Source organism: Oxyura jamaicensis, chromosome 1, assembly GCF_011077185.1.
Source record: "Oxyura jamaicensis isolate SHBP4307 breed ruddy duck chromosome 1, BPBGC_Ojam_1.0, whole genome shotgun sequence".
In the NCBI taxonomy this organism is placed as follows: Eukaryota; Metazoa; Chordata; class Aves; order Anseriformes; family Anatidae; genus Oxyura; species Oxyura jamaicensis.
The window spans coordinates 91355243-91367996 of record NC_048893.1 but is presented as its reverse complement, the minus strand read 5'-3'; the positions used below and the strand labels follow the sequence as shown (position 1 = coordinate 91367996).

General features: G+C 37.9%; 1 long non-coding RNA gene across 3 annotated transcripts in view; it reads left to right on the top strand.

Moving 5' to 3' along the window:
• Positions 1 to 3904: 3904 nt before the first annotated feature.
• LOC118160422 overlaps positions 3905 to 12754 on the top strand; it is a 77358-nt gene continuing 68508 nt past the window's right edge. For all 3 annotated transcript variants that reach the window (XR_004747487.1, XR_004747486.1, XR_004747485.1), the window contains exons 1-2: positions 3905 to 4064; positions 5840 to 5947. This is a non-coding gene — a long non-coding RNA (uncharacterized LOC118160422). The remainder of the gene's footprint in view (positions 4065 to 5839; positions 5948 to 12754) is intronic.

Sequence of the window (12754 nt, the reverse complement as noted above, 5' to 3'; positions counted from 1 at the left end):
TACTTAGGATTGCTGTGTCTTCTTTCCTCAGAAAAAGGCTATAACTTTAGAAGAAGGAAAACAGACTTAAGCTGCTGATGACATTTCTAAGTTGTTTGTCAGTAAGAAGGTACTTGCAGGCTAATCTTTAACTACTTTGTGAGTAGCAAGTAATTTCCATTTGTAACAGCTCAGTTTACAGGGTTTAAGTGTGATGTCATTTTTATTTCTATGGTATGCTGAAAAATGCTTTAACCACTACCTTACAGATACATAAATCAAACTAATATATAAAATATTTAAAAAGCAGCACATTTAAAGGGGGATGTCCTGAAAACTGTATCTGTGGTCTTTTTTTTTATCGTTAAGAAAGCCTAGTATTCAACACGTACCTTTTACCTCATTAACATGTTAAATTTAAAACTTAAGCCTATAACCCTCTTATGGAAAATTTTAGTCTGATGAGCATCAATGGCAAACACTATGCTCCCTATGCAAACACTATGATTACGATGAATATAATGCAATCAAAAGGTAACTGAATATTTCATAACAGCATCTGTAAACCCAGGTGTCACAAATTTCCATAGGAGATAAATGCTTATCAACTGACAGTAACAACTGAACTTGGCAAGTTTAAGCCAGGCTAGTATAAGCAAAAGGGATTACATTCAGTCAGGCTGAACTTCATTTGATGCGGTGCTACCACTAGATCTGCTTGATCTGGTGCATTTTGAATACATACAGTCTCCCTAATCTGCAATAAAACAAACCATGCTTTCCACTGGGTTGAATGGTTTACTCCTGCCCTCATCCAAGCAACAGAATATTAATCACTAGTTTGTCATTAGCAGTACATCTCTCCTGCATATTTTAGTTGATATGGATGTCATTCATCTGTGTTGCAGGAGTTTACAACTCTGCAATGTGGTGGGCAGGTTATTCCATTATCTTTGGAGAACGTTTAGCAGAGATAGCATGATCAAGTTGCCTGCCACTATGTTGCATATGGTATTGTGGAAATACTGACATCACAGTGTTTAATCATTGACTTAAAAACAGATTATTTCTATGTATTACTTTCTAATCAAAGGGAAGGTAAATGCTGAGTTCAGTTATGTCATCTTATTAAGCAACTGCAGATCAACATACATGGAATAATATGAATGTATAAATTAATAGGGATAAAACAAGTTATTAAATTAGCACTTTGTATTTTTAGATAAAAGTTAGACTACAGAATATTAAAACTTGAGTCATTTGCCCTGTCATGCTGTGTTCAAGCTACATTTAAGAAATGACTCATGTGTTTTGACTGAGTGAAATCAGTTAGTTTTTTTGTTTTCAAAGAATTTTGGTTTAAAAATTATATCACTTTAATTTTGCTAATGATTATTAATGATTTGATGATACTTGTATAAACTCTGGTTGACAACATAGCTGAGGAGTGAATGACTAAATAAACATAAACATCTAAAAACCTTAAAATCTCAAATAACATTCAGGGAGGAGAACTGTAATTTCATTGCAGGAACAGAAAAAACAGTTTCAAAAATAATTTTAGAACCAATCCTTATAAAAATCTATTTGTTGCGTAAGAGCTATATTGACTGTACCTATGTAATTAAAGGCATTCTTTTAACTGAGACAATTTCTCACCTTGATTCGATTACTGTACTTTTAAAATCCATAAGTTAAAAAGAAACACACCACATATACTGGCTATTAAAATAAATTACGAAGAAACATATCAAACTTAATTTGTCTTTAAAAAAAATCCTCTTACATTGCTATTTACAGCTAATATCATATATAATTAGTTGTACAAACTGTCCTACCACCTGTATGTGATAGGTCATATCAAATTAGGTAGACTATACTGCTTAAAAAACATTCATAACCTGTGACCCAAGAGCTTTCAGAAGTCACTCATGAAATTCAGCCTACATTTTGTCTTCCCGTCTCCACAGCCATGGAGAGCTACACACATTCTAAAGAAACAAAATGAATGAGAGAGGGACAAGTGTGGGACCAAGCAAAAGGCAGCCCACAGATGAGGTGTGAAAGGCATTTATTTTTGCTTGGAACTGTGGGGTGAATTTTCACCACATTGTGCACTTAATATTATGTAAAGCAGTTACATCACAGCAGAACACCCACCTGCTGTGCAATTCAGTTGCTGATACAAAGGCACTTCCTTCATGAGCTCCTGTTGACATTGGTGCATTTTGCATGCATAAGGCCACCAGTACCTACATGTGTAGTATCCCGATAAAGCCCCTAGTAAACAATTATCATCCTTGAGACCATAAAATGAAAGTTCATTAAAGACCACAGGTACACGGCTAGCCTACCATAAAATGGCAGAAATAGTCCTTAAGATCTTCTTACTTTCAGTTTGAAGAACCACACTAGTACTGTGTGTGGGGTCATAGCCACAAACTCAGTGACTACAGGGGTGGCCAACCCTGCTCTCCTCCTTCCCCTTCCACCCAACATGGAAAGTAAGTGTTGTGCACAAGTCTTGCTTGACCCCATTGTTCCCCTACACTGAGACTTAGAGGCTGTAAAATGTCTTTGTTCCTGTAGCACCTAGCAGAGACCAGCCCCCTGCTCCACGCGGGGTCCCTCCCACGGGATGCCGTTCTTCCCAAACTCACCCTGCAGGGCCTTCCCACAGGCAACAGCTCTTCAAGAACTGCTCCCACACGGCTCTGTACCACAGGGTCCATCCGTCAGGAGCAAAATTCTCCAACATGATCCCCTGCAGGCTGCAGCTCCGGCCCAAGGCCTGCTCCTGCAGGGGCTCTCTGTGGGCCGCAGCCTCCTCCAGGCCACATCCACCTGCTCCACCAGGGGCTCCTCCACGGGCTGCAGTGTGGAGATCTGCTCCATGTGGGACCCATGGGCTGCAGGGGGACAGCCTGCTCCACCAGGGGCCTCTCCACAGGCTGCAGGGGAACTGCTGCTGCCTGCCTGGAGCCCCTCCTGCTGCACTGACCTTGGGGGCCGCAGGGTTGCAGCCCCACTCCTCACTCTCCCCGCTGCTGTTACACAGTAATTTTTTTTTTTCTTCTTTTTCCTCTCCTTTCTTTAATCGGCTCTAGAGAGGCCTAACCAACAACACTTACTGGCTCAGCTCTAGACAATGGCAGGTCTTTTAGGAATTGTCTGAAACTGGCCCTTAACTAACATAGGGCAGTTTATAGTTTCTTCTCACAAAGACCATTCCTGCAGGCCCCTCCTATGAAACCCTTGCCACCTAAACCCAATACAAGGCCCCAGAAGTAACTGACCTTCTTTGTATATCTGAGAAAAGGTCATATGCATTCAAATACCTAAGCACTATCTAACACCAGTCTACATTACCCGTGCACAACAAAGCTCTTCTAAACAAGAGACTAGTCTAATGCATTAGGCTAATGCATTAAAAGTTATTGTCTTTTTGATTTCCAATACTTTTTACAAATTTTTCATTTAGGTATACTAGGAGGGAATGAACAAAGAAAAGTCAAGATTAATACAAATAGAAACAATGCTGGTTCACTTATGGGTAAAAACAAAGTTGTAGAGAGAGAAAAGATACAGGTTTTTATCCTTATGGTATATTGTATTAGGTGAGGCGCTGGGAATATGTGTGCTTAAACTCTGGGTCTTCCTCTTTTCCTAGGCCACAATGCTTTACCAATTCCTTTAACATTATCTAGCATGTGAATTCTTTAATAGTCGTGTCAAGGTCCCAGATGTGCTAATAGGTCTTAACTGCTCTGATCAACCTCACCTGGGGCCCTTATCCCCCCTCTGCCCAGCAGTGCTATTTCAGCTCTAGCACAGGTTCTGTCTCCTCTTTTGAGTTAGCTACAGGTTTAGCTTTGTGCCTGAATTGTTTTGAAATTTCTTCAGGCTGGTCTCAAACCTGATTCCATGATGGCTAGGGTGTTGTCAACAGGAGCTGTTTTTCTCTTTCCTATTCCAGTAAGGCAGTGCTGTCTGTGCTGGGGACACGTGCAGTTCCCAGCTCGTGTATGCTGACGGGGTGCCTTGCTTCTGCAGCCTGTGAGAAGCCATTGGTTAATACATGCAATGTAAGTTTCTGTGCTTTATAACTTAATATTGTGTGTGTGTTGTCTTTTATGTTTAGGATTATGTATAGTCAATGTTTCTACTTTAGATAAAATCATTTTAAGGGAAATCAAGACTTTAGTCATGTGAAAGGGGGGGTCTACTAAACTGTGACAGCCTTCTGTGTGAAAGCAGCTGCTCTGTTCCTTCAGTGTCCCGCAGCTGATTGCTTAAGTGTCTGTTTCCGACAACAGCAGTAGTCAAAGTAACTCTAAAGTTAAAACAAGCATAAGGTCAGAGATGCAGATCAATGGGGAACAACTGGGAGCAAAGCCTGGGGCTGGCAGTGTATTGGCTTGGGGCAGCCCTGGGGCTGGCTGCTCAGGAGGTGGCTAAGCCTTGCTCACAGAGGTGAGCCTGTGCTGTTGCTCGGCCATCGTGCCACAGTTCTGGCCTCAGCTGGTGAAGCACATCGCTGTGCTCACTGTCACGTGCTGGTGGGCCCTGTCTCGCTGACACTTTGTAGGTTATACCACAGGGAAAATTTAAGATGTAGCTTTTCTTGAAATTAAGCTGGCCTTTAACTATTGGTTCTCCCTGGATTGGAGGCTGGAATTTGCCATGGTGTCCCATCTATTTGTCCTGCTGTTTTTGCATTTTTTGGCTCTGGTGGAAAAGGCCATCTGAAATACCCGTACTAGGCAGGTTTGAAAAACATTTATTTTCAGTGTTTTCCTACTGTAGTTAAACCACGTTGTTACAAATTTAAAAGATGTTTTTCATTCTCACATGAAGAAAGGTCTGCTTATCAAGTGGCTCTTCTTTGGAAAGAGACCAGCAGGAAAAATCTGGTGTTGGAAAAAAGATCTAGGAAATTCCTATCCTTTTTTGTAGGCTTTAGTTTATCTGAAGAGATTCTTTCATCCTGTTGATATTGCTTAATGCAGATTACTAGCTGCTGGCAATTAATTATTGTGGGGTCTTCATTGTGAGAGACAGAAGGTGTCTTTTCTTTGGACAGCTAATAAATTACAGGCTGGGGGAGAGTGTTAGTGATTAATTTCAGTATATGCTGATGCTGGTATGTCAGTTAGGTATACAAACTCAGAAAGCACAAACTGATGAAATGGAAGTAGACTTACTGCATAGTGTCAGTAACAGGTGTGTGCTGTGGTTAGTCACTGCACAGCTGCATAGTGATGGCTTCTTCCTTTCAGATTTTGTGCTTGATCTGGAGACTTCCATCAGTTTAGTTATACCCCGTGCTTAGTGCTACAACTGAGGCAAACTGTATGGTGTGCATAATGCCATGGTGCTGTCAAAATGCTCACCACTAAATATCACGGAATAGTATTTAGCCTGGATGAGAATATATGAATGTATGCCTAACACTTTGAAATGCTAAAATAAAAATGGTTAGTTTTTATATGTACGTATTTCATTTTTTTCTTGCAAAATGTTATTTCTGTGAAGACCTTAGAAGAAGTGCGTGATACTTTTTTTTTTTTTTAAGGCAGTAATCGTGAAACGTTTATTTCAAAATAATTTGAAAGCCAAGTCATTTGAAAGGTCACTGAACGGGAGTAAGTACTTGTCTGTCTCAGCTCGTTTTTGCTGTACAGCCCTTCTAAGAAAGGTCTCTGTTGGGCAGGGTTTTTAATGAAGGCTTTTAGGCCTTTAACCTAATTCTCCTTCTTGAGGGAATTCCTTAAAGGAGTCTACTATTTGAAAACCTTATGAGGTCCTTTCTTCTAAATTCTGAGAGCCTATTTTTTGTTTTCTTTTGTTTTTCTTATAGATTGTTATGAAATGGAGCTACGACTATAAAAACAGAAGGTTTGCAGGGCCGATATATTTTAATACATAAAACCTCAAGCATGAAACCAAATCCACAGAGCTTTTTCAGGTATGTGATTTTTTTAGGACACTTTGAGATCTGCAGGGAGCTTTTGTGAACGTACGGCTTCTTCAGGCTGAATATACTGCTTAATCATGTGTTGCATAACAGCATTGATCTGCAGAGATTTGAATTGAACTTACCCTTACTTGTGTAATGGATTAAAAAAAAGTTTGGTAGTCACAGTAAAAGGATGTGTAAGAGACCTTCTGTAATTGTGTTATAAAAAAGGATGGTTCATCAGCTTTCTACTGATCGAAATCAACCTATAGTCTTATTTATCTAAATGATTCAAACGAAATGTAATATGAAAAGCAGGTTGTGAAGGCCAGCACACATAAGATGAAAAGACTTCTCCCTTTGCTTGTTCTTACACAAATACAAGCTTTTACATCTCAAGCTATTGTATGCCTTTAGAGTTATGTAATTCCTAGTTAGTGTATTAATCAAACTTCTAACAGAAAGTGTTGTGGAGCCTGCATGTTGATGTGTGCCTCTGTTGTTTTTTAAGAGTTAAAGCCTGTGAAATCTTCAAGCATAGTACAAATTAATTTTTAAAGCATGTTCATATATTTCAGTACTATAGGAAGAAATGTAAGGAGGATGTTTTAGGAAATGGAAAAACAATGCATTTTTGCAGTTCTGTATCTAAATCAAGTAAGTTGAAATATCTAGAGTAGCTACATAAGTTAGCTGATAAAAGGCACGTGAGTGTCCCACATGAAGAACTGCAAAATATATATATCAGTTTTAGAGATTCTATAAACTTTTAGTAAACTTGAGATTGCATAGGCCTGTTTAAAATTCTCTTCAGCCATGAATACTATATGCATGCTCAGGAGTTTAAAATAGTTGCTTCAAGCCTGTAGGAATGTATATGCCATTTAATAAATATTTCAGTTGTAGGTGACTCTAAGAAAATAACTTCCTTAGATTATCTGTACTCCTGAATATTCTGATAAATCTTAGGTATTTTCTTAGTCATTCTAAAATTTTTCAAAACAAAACAACAACAAACACCCTACAAATAAATTATCTCAGAGCATAATTCTGGATTTCCCCAGGAGAAAATAAATTTTCTATGGTGTCCATAAGGACACTGAGCATTGATTCTACATAGTACTTTGATATATTAATCTTTGTTTCTTACATTGCCAAAATCAATAGATAATGATCAATTCATAGTGAACTTATTGACCTGTGGCATTCCCTATTGACTGCCCTAATTTGGAGCATTTACAATTCTATTTCAAGACTATAATTTTCATCTTAAACATAAAATGATGATAAGGTAACTTCCAATTTTTTGGTTGGCTGTGTAAGTATGTTCCAAACCTTAACATGATAGCCCTTAGCAATATCTTTGTGCTTATAAAAATATCAGTTTAAATGAGGAAATGAATATTTGAATTAGCATGTTAGTTTTAAAATCATGTTTACTTTATGCTGGTAAAAACAACCATGTGGAACAATAGTCCTGGGTGAATATTTGTATAGCAGTTAACTGTTTCTCAAGTATCTTTTAAGAAATTTAGAACACTACCTGATTACAAGCAGATGTACTTATTTTTCAGTTTTGTAGATTATTGCTGAATACCTTTTTTTTTTTTTTTTTTTTTTAGAAGTAAAATCCATGTCATCTTCAGCTCTGTTTAGGTCCATATGTGTCTACCTAGGCTTCACACTGATGAGTAAGCAATATTAAAATATTTTTTGTCAGCCAAATAACTCATTAAAAACAGCTCTCTTCTGACTTTTTTTTTTCGTTTTTTCACTTTTTGCCTTAGGTTTATGTATACTAGTACTCTCCCTGTATACAATAAAAGCACTTCTAACAGCTGTAAAACTAGCACTATTTGCTATTTTTACTTTGAAGATATAAGGTTCCTCATAAGCAGTGACTGTGAAGAAAAAGATCTTTTTTTTTTTTTTTTTGTGCAACTGGCTTCCAAACTGTTAATAATTTCAGGCTGTTAAAAATACCTGTAAAATTACGTGTCTGTAATTTTCTTAAGTGTTCTTTATGAATATTAGAAGAGCACTGTATTTGCTAAATCTTAATTTACTCAGTTATACTAAGGAAATAGATGTATGGATACAGCTTTTGCAAATTCACATTTTTAAGCAAAATAGGAATGTAGCTCAAGTTTTGTACTAGTTTGTAATGCTGACCTGTGAGTGCTGAGAGACATTAGTGTGTTGGAAAAGGAACTAACTAGTATAGCATTTCTTCTGAAATGGAAACAGAGAGACCGTGTGTGGGCTCCAAGTGAATCTATTTCTCCATATTTTCTTCCAGGGTCTAAAACTTTGATCTTGGTTTTTGGAACTTCTATATCAGAACCTCATACAAAAATAGGTGTCTCTAAAACTTACAAATAGTTGTAAATACCTAGTGCCAAGTGGCAGAGTAGGATAGCCATGCAGTTGCAATGAAATGTTTAATATTGAATCAGTTAGACATGAGGATTGTTGTAGGAATATTAGACCTTTTCCTACAATTTGGCACTGATAACCAGCATGGTATCTGAGGTTGTCAACACATTTGGTTAACGGACTTGGCAGCAGGAGGGAGAACAGACCACTGAGGGCTGAAGCAGTGTGAGTTGTCTGTGATGTTCTCCCGGAGAATCCATTATGCATTAGCAGTGCGCAGTTCACAATATGTTTTTATTTTTTATGAAAATTCTCAGAGCTAAAACAACAATTGGCTTTTGGAAACTCTCCAAACTTGCAGATTAGATGTTTGCATGGAGGCAGAAGGTCTTCAGGTGCTGATGCATCTACCAGTTAGAGTGGAAGCAAAGATGGGATGCTTCAGCAGGCGCAGTGCATGATGAGAGGAGATGGGCAGGAAGTTACAGCAAAGAAGACCTTTCTCAATGCATAATTTATTACTTGGCTTCAGTGGCACTGTCACGCTCACACTGTGAGAGTGCTGCCTCATGCCCAGCTAATGTGTGAAACTGATTTAATAGCAGTCTTTATATCACAAAAGAGGAGAAAAAAAAGTCTGTTTGTCTTGAGCTTACAGTATTGGAAAATATTCTGCTCTTCCTCTGACATGTTAACGTGAAAATGCAGCTTGATCCTATGATTAAGTTCAGTTAATAAAAATGGAGATAATGACATGAACCATATTGCATAGGCACCTTATAAGTATTCACTAACACAAACTTGTGTAGTAATTATACCTGGTGCTTGTCCTTCCGTAGGTCTGTTTCCTACCAAGTGGGTACGTGTCATACAGAAAATTCAATGGGTCCTGAATTAGTTGAGCAGTATGAGACACAGTAAGTTGAATTCAGAAGTGCAAGTACATAGGTGACAACATGTTAGGTCCTTCTGGTCTGCAGCTCCCTTTTCTACACTTAAAATATTTACCTAATGGTGCAAGTTTTTCTATTACTTATCATCCATTGATTTTAATTTATTTTTTACTTAATTAGTTTATCTGTACCCCAAGCACATACTCAAGGCCCAGAATTCATTGCAATCATATAAATTAAATACATTGAAGGCTACTTGGACCATTCCCAGTTTGCATGTTCACACTATGCAGTACTCTGTTGAAAAGAACAGACCACGTGTGATGTGGGTAGAATGAATTTTGCCTTTCAGGCTAGAGACAATGAAATCTTTAATAGACAATCCTGCCACTTCAGGTGCGCTTTCAAGCCCTCTCTCCTTCTGGGTGAGATGCTTAAGTTATTAGCTTTCTATATTTGTCCTGTGCGGTGTCACTTAGGTGAATGTTAGGCCCTAGAAACAGGGCAGGAAAGCATGGTAGCCACTGTGTCAGATGTACATGGGGCAGCTGCATATGGTAGGGGTTAACAGCGTAGCTCCCCCAGAAAGACCTGGCTGAGCCTGTTGTGAGCCCACATGGCAACGAAGAGGGGTTTGATTGCCTCCATGATAACCAAGTAAATAGCAGGTCTTCTGAAAACAGGTCTTCTGAAATCCCATCCTGGACACGCAGTGTTTGAAATGAACTAACTGCTGTCCCGTAGAATTGTTTTAATAAGCAGAAGGCTCTTCTGGTTGGAAGTCTGTAATCAGGCCACCTATCAGGGGCTAAGACTGTGGTCATCGTCTCGTCTGATGTTTTATGTGCTTACAGAATCTTATGAGTTCAGCAAATGTTTTGTAAATAGATTTGGTCTAATAGCTTCTGACATTTCTTATGTGAAAAAGGAAACAATTAAAATAATTGTACACTTGTTCATTTGATTTTTGTCAAGATGTTGATAATAGGATTAGTGTGTGTTACTGCTGGGTTTTAGGGAATGGGCATAATTTTCTTCTGCGTAGTCTGTAGCCTAGCCCCCTAGCAACCAATTAGTGCAGTAGATGCATCCTGTTTCTAAAGTGGGGTAAGAAGCTGTACGTATCTATCATGAACAGACCAGTTCTAGGGCAAACTCAAATTATAACATAATGCAGGGATATAATGTGTACTACACCCTATGCTAGTTGCTGTTACACTGCTTAATGCAAATGGTCCTTTTACTTCTTTTTTACTTCAGATTTCTTTCGGACAGACAAACCTGGAATAGTAGGGGAAAAAATACATTGGTTCATTGGCTGGTGTCAGCAAGTGTACAGGACCAGATGGTACTCTAATATGACATTATAAAATCTGAATAGTAGGCAATATCATGCATAAGCAGTTTTTATTCCAGAAAAACAGGAGGTTGTGAATAAATAACAGTTTTCTAAAAGTGTTCCAGATCAAAATAACTACAGAACTGAGGCTGATCTGCACACAGGACTTAGTAGTGTGAACTAAAGAAGAAAATTAGTAGATGTAAACATAAAAAAATTGGGAGAGATTTTGTTTGTGGCACATCAAATGTGACACATTCAAGATCAGCCAAGCAGGGCTTTGGGGAGAAAGAAAGAGATGGGTCAAAGGAAACAGCTGGAATTAAATACACAGACATGGACTTCATCCTGCTTTTAAAGTCTTGGGTATTAATGTGGGTTCCCTAGAAATGTCAGTACATTGTCAGTAAGAAAATAAATAGAATATTAAAATGGACAGGAAAAAAATAAACATGCTTTTGATCTAGGTTGCTAGGCATGTTATTTATTACATACCCGTGTCTTGTATAGTGTATATCGTTTGATCCTTCATTCTTCTTCTCCCATACAGGAGACATTAAAAAGGTGAAAAAAAGGGCAATTATAGAATGCAGTGAAAGCCTAACACATGAATTAATCTAGATAGTTTTTGACAACGCTCGTGGAGCTTGTCTGTAGATGCACAAGTTTGGGGTATACCTTTACTCAGGCTTCTACTAAAAGTAACTAATTGCTTGTGAGGAAAGGTGGTGTGCCAGAGATCATTCTATGTACTTTATGTATGTATGCTCTGCAGATATCTTCTCCTCCAATAATTTGTTGACGGTTGCTGTTGGAGAGATGCTTAATTGGACTCAATACAAAAGTTGCTATGGGCTTAGAGTGAACATGTGAGCTGCAAGTCATTTACTTGATTTAGTTGACTAAACAGTGTTTGAATTTTCACAAAAGATATTTTTATTCTTTGTGCCAGCTGTCTGATAGAAATGTGGAAACTCTTCAAATACTAACTTCTTGTTAATCTGGGCTTGACTAATGAGTAGGAAGCAGAGCAATGTTCAGATTCCTCTAATTTGAATGAGTCACTATAGTTGATTTGCTTGGTTCAGCCTATACACAACAGTCCTGCATTGGAAATGCAGACACTAATGTTAAACTTCTATGCTCTTGGATACTTTTAACTTCAGATAACACAAAATCTTTCTCTGTTTGACAGCTAAATTACTGCCTTTTTTTTTTAAAGTCGTGTCTTTGTGGCAGTAAAATCTGTACCTAATTAGGTCTGTTATAAATTGTTGAAAACTAAATGATATCGGGTGCTCTGATATTAGATCAAGATCTTAACAGCATTCTTTGTAGATATTTAGGCGGTGGAAACAGGTAACTTGTTTGGCTTTCATAAAATGTTGAACCCGATATGTGGAAATGCATTTATTTTACAAAATGTTGGCTAATAAATCTGGGATTTTAAATCTTCTGCACGTGTGGTAGCCAGTATAATTGATATAGTGTATAAGTGCTGTACTGTAATCCACTGTTAGAATTTATTCAGTGAGTCAGTTGGAACTAGAGTATTTCAAAAGGGTTTCTGGCTGGTAAGAGAAATATAAAAGGGAGATGGAGCCCACAGTTCTAGGTAATTGCAACCACTTGGGAGTTACTCTAGCTTTCCACCCATGTGTATTTTGTCATGGTTTTAAAAGCACAGAATAATCCGATACAGTAGGGCACTGACTGGAATGATACTCATGAGCTAATAACGCACAGCCTGGTATTTGACTTGTAGTGCTGTCATGTTTTGTTGCCATGTGAGAGAAAGTAGCAACTTGCTAATTTAAGTCTAATATTCAGATACCATTCTCCTTTTGTTCTTAACATAGGTCCTTGACTAATCAGGCGCAGTCAGATCGTTTGACTTGGCTGAAAGTTCCTGTAATTTACTGGCTGCTTATTATAGTGCTATAAAAATACATATTAACAGCACTTGTTTCACAAATGTCTACTCTATTATAATATTTCGTAATTATAATATTTGATCATAATATGTGAAATCTCTTAATTGAGACCTTCCACTGAAGGCAATATGAGAAGCAAAAACACTACGGGGGAAAGGAGTTACTGAAGGTTATAGTGTGGTTTTTCTAGCTGTTGGAATTAGGTAGCACTTGTCAAAATTGCTGGATCAAAATAAACTGGTGATGTTTATGATAAGCCAAATCTTTGAAAATC